The following is a 15,919-nucleotide window of genomic DNA, read 5'->3' as shown; positions in this document are numbered from 1 at the left end:
AGTGGTTGGTGTGCATACCTCACTAGTGTTGGTGTCCCTCCTTTATATCTATCTACTGCTTGGCTGAAAATTGAGCCACCTGAAGGGTTACCAAGGGGCCATAGTTAAGGATTCCTCTAGTCTCTTTCTGACCAGCAATCCTGGTGTTTTTTATGATTTTGATTTTTTTTTCTTCATGTCCTCCCGCTCTACTCAGAATCTTCTAATATGAACCCTATCAGAAGAGTTGGTAGTAGGAGCAGGGCATCATTTAGTTCTTCTGGTCTCAGAGTGCTGGTGACTGATGTTCACATGTTCCATTACTCCATTGGACTAATTGATCCCAAGCATTTTAAATTTTCATCGCTTTTATTTCCTCCACACAAGGAGAGATCAATACTTCCACCTTAGGTGCTCATGAGAACACCCGATATTCTTTATCTTCAAATAAACAACGTTTTCAGTATGGTAAAATAAGCATATTTTATTCTTTTGTACTTTGGTTCTTTTATCTCTGGGGCACTTTGGGCAAGTGGGGGCTTTTTAAATGGCACTGGAGCATGGCTGCATGCCTTCCTCTTCATTTCACTGAGGAAGGGGTACTGCACCTTCCTCCCTTGGGCCCCCATGGTTTTCCCTCTTCCCAGACCATGGTTACCTGGTTACCCCGCACTTCCTGCCCCTCATTTGCTGATATGTTCAAGGTCAGGATTGTCTGCTCCTGCTGCCTTTGGCTGGGTATAAGCTAATGTTTGTTGTGTCCCAAGCTTTACACACATATAAAAAGCCATCCCTATCACTTCCTGCAAGAGATAAGGAAATCGAGCTTGAAAGAGGCTAAGTAAGTTACCAGAAGACTGAAACCAAATATACACCTGTTGCTGTAAAGTTGACTCTGACTCACGTCAACCTCATGTATAACAGCGTAGAACTGCCCCAGAGAGTTGTTGTCGTTGCTGTTGTTAAGTGCTGTCGAGTTGGTTTCCACTCATAGTAACCCTGCGTAGGGTTCCGAGGAACCACTGGTGAGTTTGAAACGCCGACCTTGCAATTCAAATCACCGTTGTGGTCCAGTGTTTATTCTATGGCGCCACACCAGGACTAGATAGTGTGATCTTTGCTATTTTACAGACACACTTTGACAGGGTCCTTTAGTATGTTTGAACTTCCAATCTTTAGGTTAGCATCCAATAGCATATCGCTTGCACAACCAAGCTTCTTTACCAGAGACCAAAGGGCCACACAAGCAGGGAGCTGCTAATTGAACCCACTCATCGTTCTGTTACAAAATTATTTGTAGGAAGGAGTTTCCTTCTTTTCTGGGGTGTGACCCTGAAAGCCAAGATGGTCTTTGTTGTTGTTGTTAGGTGCCGTCAAGTTAATGCTGACCCATAGCGACCCTGTGTAGGGTTTCCGAGTAGTAGCTGGTGAGCTTCAACTGCTGACCTTGCAGTTCAAACGGCTTTGCAGTCTGGCGCATTAACCCACCGCGCCACACCAGGACTCCCTTTTCCCCCTGGACTCCGAATCTCTGTGTCTCAGAGGTCTTTTCCTTCTATCTCTCTCTTTTTTTAAATGTGTCTATTGCAATCGGTGTGACGCTGTGGATTAATGCGCCAGACTGCAAGCCGAATTGGGCTGCTAATCTCATGGTCAGCAGTTCGAAACTACCAGCTGTTCCGCGAGAGAAAGACAAGGCTTTCTGTTCCCGTAAAGATTTACAGTCGCAGAAAACATGTACAGGGTTGCTATGAGTCAGAACCGACTCCACGGCACATAACAATAACACAGAAAATGCACAGTATATATTGGCTCTTGCCACTGGTAATATTGTTGTTGTTGTTATGTGCCACTGAGTCGGTTCCGACTCATAGTGACCCTGTATAGCGTTTCCAAGGAGTGACTGGTGAGTTTGAACCACCTACCTAGTGTTTTGAACCGACCTTGTGGTTCAGTGCTGTGTCCCACAGCGCACACCAGGACTCTGCTACTGGTAATGGAACTAGTCAACTTTTTGTCTGACTTCAATTTAGTGTTCTTTGTCCCAGATTCAAAGTCCATAGTCAGCAATTTTTATGGAACACATACATGGCAGAATATTATGGAAGAATTTATGACAATATTGACCTAACAACTTGAAACTTGCTTTGATGAAAACCAAAAGCGGAGTGCTTGGTTGACCAGGGAACAAAATACAACTTTAATTTTATTTGACAAACTTGGGTCCTTATTTTAGACCCTCTCTGTTGCCTGTAACCACCATATGCAGCACAGAAAACCTGATTCACAGTCACTAACTGATTTTCATGGTCACCCAAGCATCATTTGAGAATGGAATAGCATACATCTATAAGCACTAAGGAGTCCTGGTGTGGCGTGGTGGGTTAATGCGCCAGATGGCTACAAAGCCGTTTGAACTGCAAGGTTGGTGGTTCAAGCTCACCAGCTACTCCTTGGAAACCCTATACAGGGTGGCTATGGGTCGGAATCGACTCAACAGCATTTTACAACAACAACAAATTAGCACTAAACTACCAGGTCTGCAGTTAGAGCCTACCAGCCCCTCCATGGGAGAAAGAGGAGGCTTCCTGCTCCCATGGAGATTGAAAGCATCCAGGTCGCTATGAGTCAGAACCAATTGGATGGCGCTTACCAACAACAACAAGAAGTTTCAACAACCACTGTGGGTTAAGTGGTTGGGCTGCTAACCTCAAGGTCTGAGGTTTAAACCCACCAGGCACTCTGTGGGAGAAAGGTGAAGTTTTGTGTTCCTGTAAAGATTTACAGCCTAAGAAAACCTAAGACGCAGTTCTCCTTGCCTTATAGGGTCACCGTGCTTGGTGCTGTTGTTGTTAAGTGTCATCGCGTCGATTCCAAGTCATAGGCACCTTTTATAGTGTTTCTGAGGAGCAGCTGGTGGGTTTGAACAGCTGACCTTGATAGCAGTCCAGTGCTGATTCTACAGCGCCATGCCAGCACTCCTGTGAGTTTTGATGGCAATGAGCATGTTTATTTTGAGTATTCAGCAAACATTTATTGGGCATCTACTGTGTGCCATGCACTGTATGAGGCATTAGGAATATAATGTTGTTGTTAGGTGTTGTTGAGTAAATAGAGTTTCTGAGGCGCTGGTGGGTTTGAACCACTGACCATGTGGTTATCAGTCTGGTGCTTATTCTCTAGAGCCATGCCAGGACTCTGGGTTACAATAGAGGGCTGGAAAGGCAGGGTCTACAACTTCATTAGGCCCACAGTCCAATGGGCACCCTGGAGGGGCTGCGCTAAGCTCTGGAGAAGCTCGGTCCCAAGGAGCCTCACCTCTGGTGGGAGAGGAGTCCTAGCAGAGAGGTGGTACCAGGCTGTTATGGTCCATTTTCCATTGTGCTAAAGTCCATGTCTACAAACATAGGTGAGAACTGGCCATAGAAGTAGCCTTCTTTGGTTAGGGTACTAGGTCACATGAAAACATTTCCAGCTAGCAGGTATCCCCTGGTCTGGAAGGAGAATCAGGATTTAATCTGATTTACCATCCTTTTAAATGCTTTCCCGTAAGGTGTGTGCTTTTGGTGGATGGGATAAGGGAGGAAGACTGTTGGTTTTCCATGATGCACAAAGAGCTGGTGACTTAATAACCTATTGCTGTCTCCTGGCAACCCTATAGGACAGAGTAGAACTGTGCCATAGAGTTTCCAATGCTGTGCAATTTTTATGGAAGCAGACTGCCACATCTTTCTTCCCAAGAGCATTAGTGGATTTGAACCACTAACCTTGAAGTTAGCTGCTTAACCACTGTGCCACCAGGACTCCTTCAGTGGCTTAATTGTTGCTGCTAAGTGCTGTTGTGCCAGTTCTCAACTTATAGCAATCCTACATAGGGTGTCCAAGGAGCAGCTAATGGGTTTGAACTGCTGGTCTTTTGGTTCAAAGTCCAGTATAACACCAGAAGTCCATTGGCGTAATTATTGTTGTTGTTATTAAGTGCCGTCAAGTCAGTCCCAACCCATATAGTGTTTCCAAGGAGCGACTGGTGAGGGTGAACCACCGATCTAGTGGTTCAAACAGATCTTGTGGTCCAGTGCTTTAGTCCACAGTGCCAATTAGCCAAAACCAATAACTGGAAATTTGTGGTTTTCTTAGTTTATGAAGTGTTGCTGTAATACAAATACCACAAGTGAGTGACTTTAATGAAGAGGAACACATTTTCTCACAGTTCTGGAAGCTTGAAGTTCAAATCAGGGCCTCAGCTGTGTTGATTCCTTCCTTGTTGGTGCCACCCCCCCCCCACACATTCCTGGTTCTTGTTGATCCTCACATGACATCTATGTGTGTCCCTCTGTGCCTATACTGCTCTTTATAGATCTCAGAAGTGATTAGGTTTAGGACACACCCCACATTAGTATGGCCTCATTCATGTAACGAAGGAAACACTATTTCCAAACAGGATTACTCCCATGGAAGTAAAGTTTAGGATTCCATCACATAGTTTGCGGGGAGACACAACTCAATTCATAACAGTGGTCTTAGCCTCATCGATCTCCATAGACACAATCAGAGCAAATGCTTAGCTTGTAGGTGTTCTTCCTAAGCAGACAATATGTTTGCTCCCAAAGAAAATGTGTTCTCATATCCAGATCATACGTTTAGAAGGGTTCCAAACCCAACACTGAAACCACCAGAAATGGCCACCTAGGTATGATTTTTTGCAGTGCCTTTTAATTTGTAAGACAGGCAAAAGACTTGCTATGGGACCTGTCTCCTAGTGTCAGCTTGGGGATCAAATTAGACAACAAATGTAATACACTTGTTGTTAAGTACTGTCAAGCCGGTTCTGACTCATAGTGACTCTGTATAGGGTTTCCAAGGAGAGACTGGTGAGTTTGAATCTCCAGCCTTGTGGTTGAAACAGTCCTTGCGGTTCTTGCGGTTCACTGCTTTATCCCATAGCATCACACCAGGGCAGTGTTTTGCAGCGTTAGGTGTGGTGCTGTGGGTTAGTGTGCTGGACTGCAAAGTTGGTTTGAACCCAAGGTTGGTGATTTAAGCTCACCAGCCATTTCTAGGAAACCCTATACAGGGTCGCTATAGGTTGGAACTGACTCGATGGCACTTAACAACAACAACAAAGACAATATATGCCAGCCATTTGTAGCTGACATCTGATTTTGATCTGGCCGGCACCCATTTCTCCTTTGGAGAACAATCCTCTCATTTCCACGTGGCCTTGGTGGACACAAGGCTGAAGCTGGGGTAGTCATGATCCAACTGCAGCAGGAGAGAATCCGACACCAACATGCAAAGCAATTCAGAGAACAATGAATAGACAGAAGGAGGGTCCTAGCATACTTGAGACCAGTTTTGGTCCCTAAGTTCCTTCCTTAATTCTGCAAACCACCCTGGACCAAGCCACAGGGGAGAGCATTTTCCAGTACCACACAAGCCACAAGTTTCCTCTTTGCTTCAGAGACTTGAGTTGGGTTTCCATGGTGGGATGATGACAGCATCACTGGAACGGAGGATGAAATAATATGAAGTGATAAGCCCACGTGGCTGGAGGGTGGGACAATACCCTTTCAGGTGCCCACAACTGAGAAGTGAGAATATGCACAGTTAGTACACTCACTGAATCTTAGTCACTGGCATTTAAACAAACTTCAGAATATCTCCTTTTATCTGCCTTTCACATTCCCTCAAGGGGTGATGACGTCATGTGGCTTACCACCAAAAGTCTCTGGCTTCCTTTCTGAGACTCACAGACAAATCAACCTAGATCTTAGGAGTTGTATTTTAATTATAGGAACTTTTGCTTGTTTAGAGATGGATGGGCATCAGGTGGTTCATATGGGTCTGTTACAGCCCAGGTAAGTGGCTGGAAGGAAAGCAGAAGGGGCATAGTAAGCAGGAACTATAAACTGGAAAATAAACGCTAACCCCAGGGCAGTTTCTATGTTTTACTCATCTTTGGGTCTACAGGATTGAGTATAGGGCTGGATTCTTGAGTAAATGGATTGGACCATCACTATCTGTCAGTTTGCTGTGCTGTGGTGGCTTACATGTTGCTATGATGCTGGAAGCTTTGCCACTGGTATTTCATATGCCAGCAGGGTTATCCATGGTGGATACTTCCTGACTGCAAAAGCCCTACCTAGCAACCTTCTTCCAAAAACCAGCCAATGAAGACCCATGAATCATAACAGAATAGCGTTTGATATAGTTCTGGAAAATAAGTCCCTTTGGTTAGAAACGCTACACAATGGCCAGAGCAATGAAATCAAACATATCCATAAACACGAAAATGGCACAAAACCAAGCGTTTAGTTATATTGTGCACAGGCCACCATGAGTCAGGGATGACTCAGCAACTAACAACAATAATAACATGGATGGAATCTGACTGGGCAAGTAATACATGTTGAATTCACTCTGGTTACAGAGAAGCGAGGGATGAGGTCTGTCCGTCTGGTGAAAAGGCACAAGACACAGCTCCTGCCTAAGGGAGATGAGACTGTTCTTGTGCTGGGGGAAGTCAGAGTAGAAGAAATGGTTTCGTAGCCAAGGGACAGTGATCTCTCCTATGAGAAATCAAAGAGACTGCACTGTCTCTGAACTGGGCAAGACCTGGCAGAGAAAGTGGGATTCCGTGGTTTGGGAGGTCCAGTAGGAGTTTCATATGTGGAGAGTGGAGTGGACTATTGGGCAGCTGTGTGTAAAAGTAAGTCAGAGAGTTAGGCCTACAGGCTCATGGACGTAAATCTGAACAGATTAAAAATTAGAACAGCTAAAAATAAAGTACAGAGAGCTGAGAGGTTAAGCAGTACGCAGAGGTGGTGATATATTGTTTGGACAGAGTGTTCACTTTGGTTGACAAAGTGGCCCTTGACTGATTTGTGGATGCAAGACGAAGGGAAGCCTTTGCGGAAATGGAACAAAGTATGGTCCCAGGATCAGCAGAATTAGCATCCCCTGGGAACTTATTAGAAATGCCCATTCTTAGTCCACCCAGGTCTATTCCAAAACTCAGAAGATGGGGAGAGGAGGATGGGAACCAGCAATTGATTAAGATGCAAACCTGCATGTGCAGGTCTGAGAGCCTTTGTCCGGTGCTGTTGTCTGAAGAAGTGATGGGGGCCAGCAGGCAAGGTGGGAAGCATCTGACTGTAGGATCCTAAGTATCAGGTTTGGGAATTTGGGCACTTTTCCATGAGAAGCCACTGAGCAAGGAGCCAATCATTTCTTCTTTCCTCCATTCATTCAACTAATATTTACTGCTACTAAGGAGTCCTGGTGCTAATGCGCTGGACTGCAAAGTCGGTTTGAACCACAAGGTTGGCAGTTCAAGCTCACCAGCTTCTCTTTGGAAACCCTATATAGGGTCATCATGGGTTGGAACCAACTTGATGGCACTTGACAACAACAACAAAGCAATTCAGGAATCTTGGTGTGGCGCTGAGGGCTTATGCTCTGGACTGTGAAGTCGTTCGAACCACAAACGTTGGTGGTTCAACTTTACCAGCCGCTCCTTGGAAACCCTATACAGGGTCACTATGGGTCAGAAACGACTCGACGGCACTTAAAACCAACAACAAAACCGTTCAAACTCACCAGCCACTCCTTGGAAATCCCATACAGGGTCACTATGAGTCAGAAACAACTTGATAACACTTAACAATAACAACAATTACTAATATTGTTAATAATCAGCATTACTTATTAGTAGTGCAAATCACTAGCTATATCCAAATACTCATTACTAGTATCCAACTGATATTTATGTGCCGCTGACCGGTCCCACTTGAGGCAATGGGGAAACAACAGTGAACACACCAACATTCAAGCAGGACAGTTTTGTAAGTAAGGACTGATCTGGAGACAGATGGTTATTGTCTTTTTTATCTGATTTACTAATGGGACAAACACCCATATTTTTCTCTCCAAAACAACCCCACTGCTGGTCTATGACATCAGCAGATACTCAATTAGAAATTTACTAAAGTTTCAAACACTACTAAGGTGAACTGCTGAAGGCAGAGCACATATAAGAAGGGGGAAAAAAAAATTAAGGAGTGAAGTCAGTCAGAGATAATTTGTGTGTGTGTGTTCAAATAAAAACAGGCAGCTGTCTGTCTGCAGCGACTGCCAGAGAACTATTGTTTTATTGAGAAGTTCTTAAGATGGACTTAGCAGCTCTCAACTTTTGCTTCGTGAAGATCCATTTGTTCCAGGCCCTGTGTCTTTATTGTGGCTTACAGTTTCAGGGGAGTGGTAGGCGAGGTGAGGAGAAGGACAGTGAAGAGGAAAGTCTGTAAGTTCTTTCGGGTTCTCACATACCAACTCTGCCAGGCTGTTTGACAAAATTTGAATGATTTAAAACACAAACAGTTCTTTTCATTTGAATTAAATAAAGTAGGTTCTCCTACAAAATGACAACTCACAGTCCTCTGTCTCTTTGGACAAGGAACAAACTGCAGAAAAGGTTTGACACTGGACCACATCTTTGGCCACACAGCATCTCCGGGTTCCCACAGGCTGAGGATGGTGGGCATTGCCCTCTGCTGGGGCAGATCAGCAGACATGAGTTAAGGTAAAGAACCTTTGCATCAGGTGGCAGACAGTAGAATCTGCCGGAATCCTTGGGCTATTCCAGTTGGAGCTTGGAGTTCCTGGCCTTTGAGAAAACAGAAGGGGAAGAAATGCTGCCATGGAATCACTTCCTACTCATGGTGATCCTATGTGTTACAGAGTAGAAGTGCTCCATACGATTTTCTTGTAGGGTAAGTGCTAGACTGCAAGGTTGGCAGCTCAGATCTACAAGTCACTCCTCGGAAATCTTATACAGGGTTGCTATAGTTCAGAACCAACTCAACAACAGCACTTAACAACAAAACCAACAATCTTTGTAAAAGACCTCTGGTGATGCCATCGGATACATATGTACTATACATATGCAAGGTCAGCAGTTCAAGCCCATCAACCACTTTGAGAGGGAAAAAAGTGATTTTCTGCTCAGGTTAAGATGTACAGCTTCCGATCAGACTATGAGCCTGAATTGACTAGCCGGCAGTGAGTTTATCTTTGGAAGCAAATCACCAGGCCTTCTTTCCACAGTGCAGCTGGGTGGGTTTGACAGAATAATCTTGTGGTTAGCAACCCAGAGCAAACTGTTTGCACCATTTAGAGATCCAATAAAACAGAGAAGGGCTTCTGATCTCCTTCAACCCCTCTGTTGCCCTCTGCACCCTTGTCAGGACGCCAAAAGATTCCATTGCTCTCCTATTGCAACAAAGCAATTATCCCCTTCTTCCTGTGAACTGTCCACAGTTAGTACCACAGCTGAGGGTAAAATGAAAGGAATCTACCTGTCCAGCCTTGTCAGTGCCTCACACTGTGTCCAGTTCCCTTGTCCTGTGCTTGGCAACAGAGTAGCAGCTGACCTGGCTAAGCTTATGATGGGTGGTTTACAGGAGAGCAGCATTTCAGAGAGCAGTTTGCCGTCAGCTGTACCACAGATCTTATTTTAAGCTAATTACATTATTGAGGGGTGGGTGGGAGGGCGGAGAGGGGGTAATTATAATTGGAGAGATTTTTTTTTTTTTTTAAAGACCTAGTTTCAAAAATCTCAGACTTAATTTAGTAAATTTCAATTACAGAGGGAGTCACTAAGCTGAGGATCATTTACATTATATCCTTAATTACCACTTCATTTGTATCTGAGCTCATCAATAGAGATTCTGGGAGTGTGTACTCAGAAGTAGTGATTGATCCTAATGAGGTCTTTGTTCTTCCTCCATCCTGCAGAGGCTCAGGATCTGCCAAGATGGGTGGAGACACCTTCCCTTAGAAGAAAGGTTTGCAAGCTGGCTTTGTGGCCACTGGAGAAAAGATGCCAAAGGAAACCTTTCTCTTTCCAGTAGTTCCTTGTTAGGGTTTAATTCTCCACCCAGTACTCTTGGAGGGCTGTCTCCTGAATGCATTAGCTCTGCTGGATTGTTGGGGATGATCCCCTCTGTGTCCAAGCAGGCCTCTGACAGACCATTGAGTCTGCCCATTGGTGATTCCACAGACCTTCCAGCTCCTGCTTTTCCTGCCTCCTCTCATGAAAGCGAATCTAGCAGTCCCTGACTGGTAGTGGTTATGTGCCGTGAAGCCGGTTCAGACTCATGCGACCCTGCATAGGGTTTCTGAGGCTGTAAATCTTTATGAGAGCAGAAAGCCTCATCTTTCTCCTGCGGGATGTCTGGTAGTTTCGAACTCTTTATTGGAAAAACTGTTTTCAAAGACTATTTAACCAAAAAAGTCAATGCACTTAGTGAAACAATGTGTGTGTGTGTGTGTGTGTGTGTGTGTGTGTGTGTGTGGTAAGATCCGTTTTGTAGAAGGAGAAACATCTTTTTGAAGGGAAGTAGAGAAAGGACAAAACGAACAAGGAATCTCCTATCTAAATCCTCCCAATGTCTGCTGTGCCTTCAGAATATGGCTTCTCACACGTTACAGGGCTTTACAAAACACTTGTCCATCTACGAAGGGGCTTCAAAATGTGTGTGGAAAAATGGAATGAAAAGATAAGGAATTTTCCACAAATATTTTGAAGTCCCCTCGTATTATCTTGTAAGTCAGAGATGAATTCCCTTCAGTCTCCAAATGTAGAAACCAAGGCTTAGAAAGGTTAAGTGGGTCACTGAGATGGTGAGTGACAATGTGGGGACTTAATTCTGATTTTCTTCCATTGCCCCAAACCCCTTCCCATGGAGTTCCAGACGGCTGAATATTTACCCTATTCATGGAAACCAGAGTTCAGATCCCACTGAAGTGAGTTAGCCCCATTTAAACATTCTTTCTGAATCTGTATACTGGAGCAACAATTTGGTTTCCGAGGAATCCAGAGGGTGGCTTCATTTAACCTTTTTCCAGCGGTGTGTCTATTTGGTGGTGAATGGCAGAGGGGTTCAGGGAAGGAAGGGAAGGGAATTTTCAACAGGGAATTTTCCTAGGTTTCAATCACAGGAGGCCAAAGTCCAGAGTCAGAGAGAAACCCATGAGTCTTCTGGCATTCTGTCTTTTTGCCAAATTCGTGCTCTCTGCTCTCCTAATTGCTCTGGGGTAGTTTCCAAGCACAGGGAAGAATAGGGAATGGCAGATGGTGTGAGGAAGGAGGCTGTTTTCACTGAGTCCTGTCAAGTCTTTGGATTCAGGGACTGGTCCAAAATAGAAAAAGTCAATTGGGCTCAAGGGATGTTCACCTCCTAAAGAACCTCTGGATACGGTAGCTTCCCCAGCAAGAGCCAGCTACCTCCTCACTATGCAGACAGAATACCGAGGTAAAAATGAATGAACACTTTGGAGCTAAATAACTCTGGATTAGCTGAGAACGCTTAGCAAAGTCACTACATCTCCATAAAGATCAGTTTTCTCATGTATTAAATGAGGCGTGAAAACATCCCCTCTCTGGGATGGGCTGGTGGTTGTTGTTAAGTGCCGTTGAGTTGATTCTGACCCACAGCAACCCTGTATAGGGTTTCCAAGGATCAGCTGGTGAGTTTGAACCACTGACCTTGCTGTTTAAATGACTTTGCTGGTGATACTGTAGGATAAACACTAGAGTGCTAACCATGAGGTTGGCAGTTTGAGCCCATCAGCTGCTCCTCAGTAGAAATATGAGGCTTTCTGAGCTTATAAAAATTTACAGCCTCCAAAACCCTATATAGGGTTACAGTGAGTCTGAACAGACTCAATGGCAAGGGGTTTGTTTTGTTTTGGAGGAAGGGGGATGAAATTTGGACTAGGGTGAGGTTTAAATAAATTATATACGTAAAGCAAATCGCAGTTGGTGGCTTCATACAGGGTTGGGGTCAGACAGGAATGGAGGATAATAAAGAACTGATTGTCCCAGAAAGATGCTGTGAAGGAGCAGGGGAAGGCTCTTGTAAACAGTCCATAGGCTGACTTTGAGGGAATTCTGAGAAACTAGTTTGGAAAAGCCTGTAAGTCAAAAAACAGCCCCAGTATTTTTTTTTTTTTCCTCCTGTGAGCAAAATATTCAAGAAGACAAACCAAAGCCAATCTTCTGGGACTAAGACTCTAAATATTACTGTGAGTCACCACAGTCTCCTTCCAAGAGGACTCTTCCATCTTTTCACCCAACACCCCGCCTGTGACATACTAAGATTGTAGCTTTTCATTTTCTCTCGCCAAATTCCTAATTCCTCTTTGGTGGACCTGAGGACAGCCCTGGGCGCAGAGAATATATTTCCCCGTTTCAATCCCTCTTGTGTTTAGAACAAATTTCCTCCTTGTCTCCTACCCACAAAACAGAATACACACACCATCACCATCAAGGGAAGCTGGACCCACGCCAAGCTCTACAGAGGACACTAGGTGGCGCTAGAACCCACGTTATTCACACAACTAATACTACACCCTTTTCTGAAAAACTGTTTCTGCAATGATGTACTATCCTTCTGAGAGTTGGAGTGCGATTTCAGTTTATGCTCATGCATAAAGTGTTACCAGGAGACCCTGGTGTACTATCTCAGGAGCCCTTGGTTTTGCTACTAAGAAAGATACAGTCTGAGTGTAACTGTGGAAGGCAGTGGGACCCCAAGCGTGAAGCTTGGAGATCCCATTGTCATTTTCTGGGGACTATAAACCCTTGTTTCTCGGATTATTGGCTCAGCATACAGGTTACTGATGAAGATCAAAGACCACAGTCTTCAGTATGGATTGCATCTCAATGTAAAGAAAACAAAAATCCTCACCACTGGACCAATGAACAACATTTTTATCAGCTGAGAAAAGATTGAAGTTGTCAAGGACTTCATTCTTCTTGGATCAACTATCAACACTCACGGAAGCAGCAGTCAAGAAATCAAACGATGTATTGAATTAGGCACATCTGCTGCACAAGACCTTTTTAAAGCGTTGAAGAGCAAAGATGTCAGCTTGAGGACTAATATGCACCTGACCCAAGCCATGGTATTTTCAATAACCTCATATGCATGTGAAAGCTGGACAGTGAATAAAAAAGACCCTAGAAGAATTGGTGCTTTTGAGTTATAGTGTTGGTGGAGAATATTGAAAGTGCCGTGGGCTGCCGAAAAAACCAACAGATCTGTGTTGGAAGAAGTGCAGCCAGAGTGCTCCTTGGAGGCCAGGATGGCCAAACTTCGTTTCTCATACTTTGGTCATATTGTCAGGAGGGAGCAGTTGCTGGAGAAGGATATCATGTTTGGTAAGGTGGAATAAAGCTTGGCAACAATTGTGAGGTTGGCCCAGAACCAGGCAGTGTTTTGCTCTGTTGTGCATAGGGTCTCTATAAGTCGGTACCGACTCGATGGCACCTAACAACAACAACAGAAGTCCTGGTGTGGTGCTGTGGGTTAATGCGCTGGACTGCATGGTCTGTTTGAATTGCAAGGTCATTGGTTTAAGTTCACCAGCCGCTCCTTGGAAACCCTATACCGGGTCACTAATGAATCAGAACCAACTTGAAGGCACTTAACAATAACAGTAAATAACATTAGGAACAAGTGGCCCTTTTCAACCTCTTCCCTGCCCAGAGGGCCATGAAAGAGAAAAACTTTCTTCATTCCTAGGAAGAAGTGGGACAGATCCCAGAAGTTTATTTGTGAGAGCTGCCAACAATCATCCCTCTGGTACAGAGCTGAGGGACCCTCACCCTGACCTCATATCATTTCATTTCATTCCAGGCCCAGCATCCCTCGCCCCCACCCCAGGATGAAAATGATTCCCAGTACATTTGGGGAGGTAAACTATGTGTTCATTTTTCTGTCCAGAGATCTGGGTTGAGGTTGCTATTAAATACCTTTTTAATTTAATTACACAGAGAGCACACACACTCATATATATACGGAGAGTTCCTCATTGCTGTGATCCCTAAGCTTTTACGGATATTGGCTGGCAGTTATAAAACAACTTCCAGTTTTCTAAGCATTATGAGTTCTCTTTATATCTGGAGAGGCAGGTGAGTTTCATTTTCTGTTTGCAGCTAAAGTGATTGACATCCCAGGGTCTCCTTGCAACTGCTGGCATGGATGCTGTCTTTTTAAAATGATGATGGTCATCATTGTTGCTTATTATAATTTTCACTGTTGTGTTTCTTTTGATGTGCTGGAGGCAAAACAGAATACATGTTTAAAGACCATTTTTTAGCTAATAGGTTTCCAGTTGGCAGATAATAAACTCATTGTCACTGAGTCGATTCTAACTCATAACAATCCCAATAGGACAGGGTAGAACTGCTCAGTAGGGATTCCAAGACTGTAATCTTTACAGAAACCAAAGGCCACATATTTCTTCCACAGAGTGACTAATGAATTTGAACCCACGACCTTTCAGTTAGATTAGTAGCCAGGTGCTTGAATCATGGTGCCACTAGGATCCCTTTGGCTAACAATATCTGGGCTGAAAAAGGGTGGACACGCAGAACTACGGAAAGCAGATAGCCACCTGAACAGACCCTTACCTTCTTGGCTGGGTAGGAGGTGTCAATATTTGGGTGCTGGGTTCTGCAGAGGTTGTTGGGGCAGGTGCGTTGGCAATGCAACTGAGGAGGCATCTGAGACATCCTCACCAAGCAGCCAAGCCACACATTCAAGCACCTACTAGGTGGAAAAGACACCATTTAACTCTGTGAGGTTGAAAACACTTGTAAGTCTTTGCCCCTGCAAACAGTGTCTGGTACAATGTTGTTAGGGAAGGTAGCATCTCTATAAATAAAAAGGTAATGAATGACTCAAAAAAGCACTAATGTGAGTTCAAAACAAGAAAAAACCCCTGTTGCTGTGGAGTTGTTTCCAGCTCATAGTGACCCTGTAAGGCAGAGTCAAACTAATTAATAGGGTTTCCAAGGCTGGAGCATAGGGCTTAAGCATTTGGTTGTTAGCTAAAAGGTTGGTAATTCTCTCATCAGCCACTCTATGGGGGAAAGAGGAGGCAGTTTGCTTCCATAAAGGTTGTTGCTGGCAAGTACCAGATTGACTCATAGCAACCCTGTATAGAGTTTCTGATTCTCTGGTAGGTTTGAACCACTGACCTTGCAGTTAGCAGTCCAGTGTTTATCCTACAAAGCCCAAGTCCTATGGGACAGTTCTACTCTGCCCTAGAGGGTCACTACATGTTGGAATCAATTTGACAACAATGGGCTTGGTTTTTCAAATCTTTACAGAAGCACACTGGCAACTGGAGGGTTTGAACCGCTGAACTTTTGGCTAGCAGCCAAATGTTTAGCCACTATACTATGAGGGCTCCTTTATATATAATGTGAGTTTCTGTTGTTAAGTGCCGTTGAGTCCGTTTCAATTCATAGTGACCCTGTATAGGGTTTCCGAGTAGTGGCTGGTGAGTGAGAGCCGCTGACCTTGAGATTCACACCGGCCTTGTGGTCCAGTGCTTATCCTACACATCAGTCCAAACCAAAAGGCCTCCAAACCAAAAAGCCCAATTCGCTGTTGACTCATAGCAACTCTATAGAGCAGAATAGAGTTACCCTGGTGGGTTAGCAGCTAAGTGTTTTGAGCACTGTGCCACTGGGTTCCTGACACATCACCCACTCCCACCACCCAACTTCCCTTGCTCCCACTTTCAGTGAACCGTCCATCCAGTCCTGTCAACTCTACTCAGAAATACCCTAGGCCACTGCCTTAGTTTAAGCCGTCATCATACCTTGCCTGAATAGCTTTTCTTTTCAAACGAAACTAAATGTATTTTCATAGGAAATCAATGTTGTAAATAAATGTATGAGAGACTTGGAGTAAAAAGCAAACCTCCCTCCCACCCCTATTCAGCCTCCCAGGTTCTCTCCCTAGAGGTTGTTTCTGATATCTGCCCTCCATGACCCACCCTCTTCCCCACCTTTCCATGTCTCTGCATCCATCCTTTTCTTGTGGCCAAAATGTTTGTTTTTTGAAGCACAAGTTGATCTTGTTCC

The 15,919-nt window shown here is 44.4% G+C and overlaps 1 pseudogene; it reads right to left on the bottom strand.

Annotated features, from left to right (window-relative positions):
* Nucleotides 1-14,557, bottom strand: part of LOC102831351 — a 174,604-nt pseudogene extending 160,047 nt beyond the window's left edge.
* Between the last annotated feature and the right edge of the window lie 1,362 nt (nt 14,558-15,919).

The sequence above is a fragment of the Chrysochloris asiatica genome, unplaced genomic scaffold (genome assembly GCF_000296735.1).
Source record: "Chrysochloris asiatica unplaced genomic scaffold, ChrAsi1.0 scaffold00052, whole genome shotgun sequence".
Lineage (NCBI taxonomy): Eukaryota > Metazoa > Chordata > Mammalia > Afrosoricida > Chrysochloridae > Chrysochloris > Chrysochloris asiatica.
The sequence above is the reverse complement of the archived record's forward strand: the minus strand, read 5'-3'. Positions and strand labels throughout refer to the sequence as shown.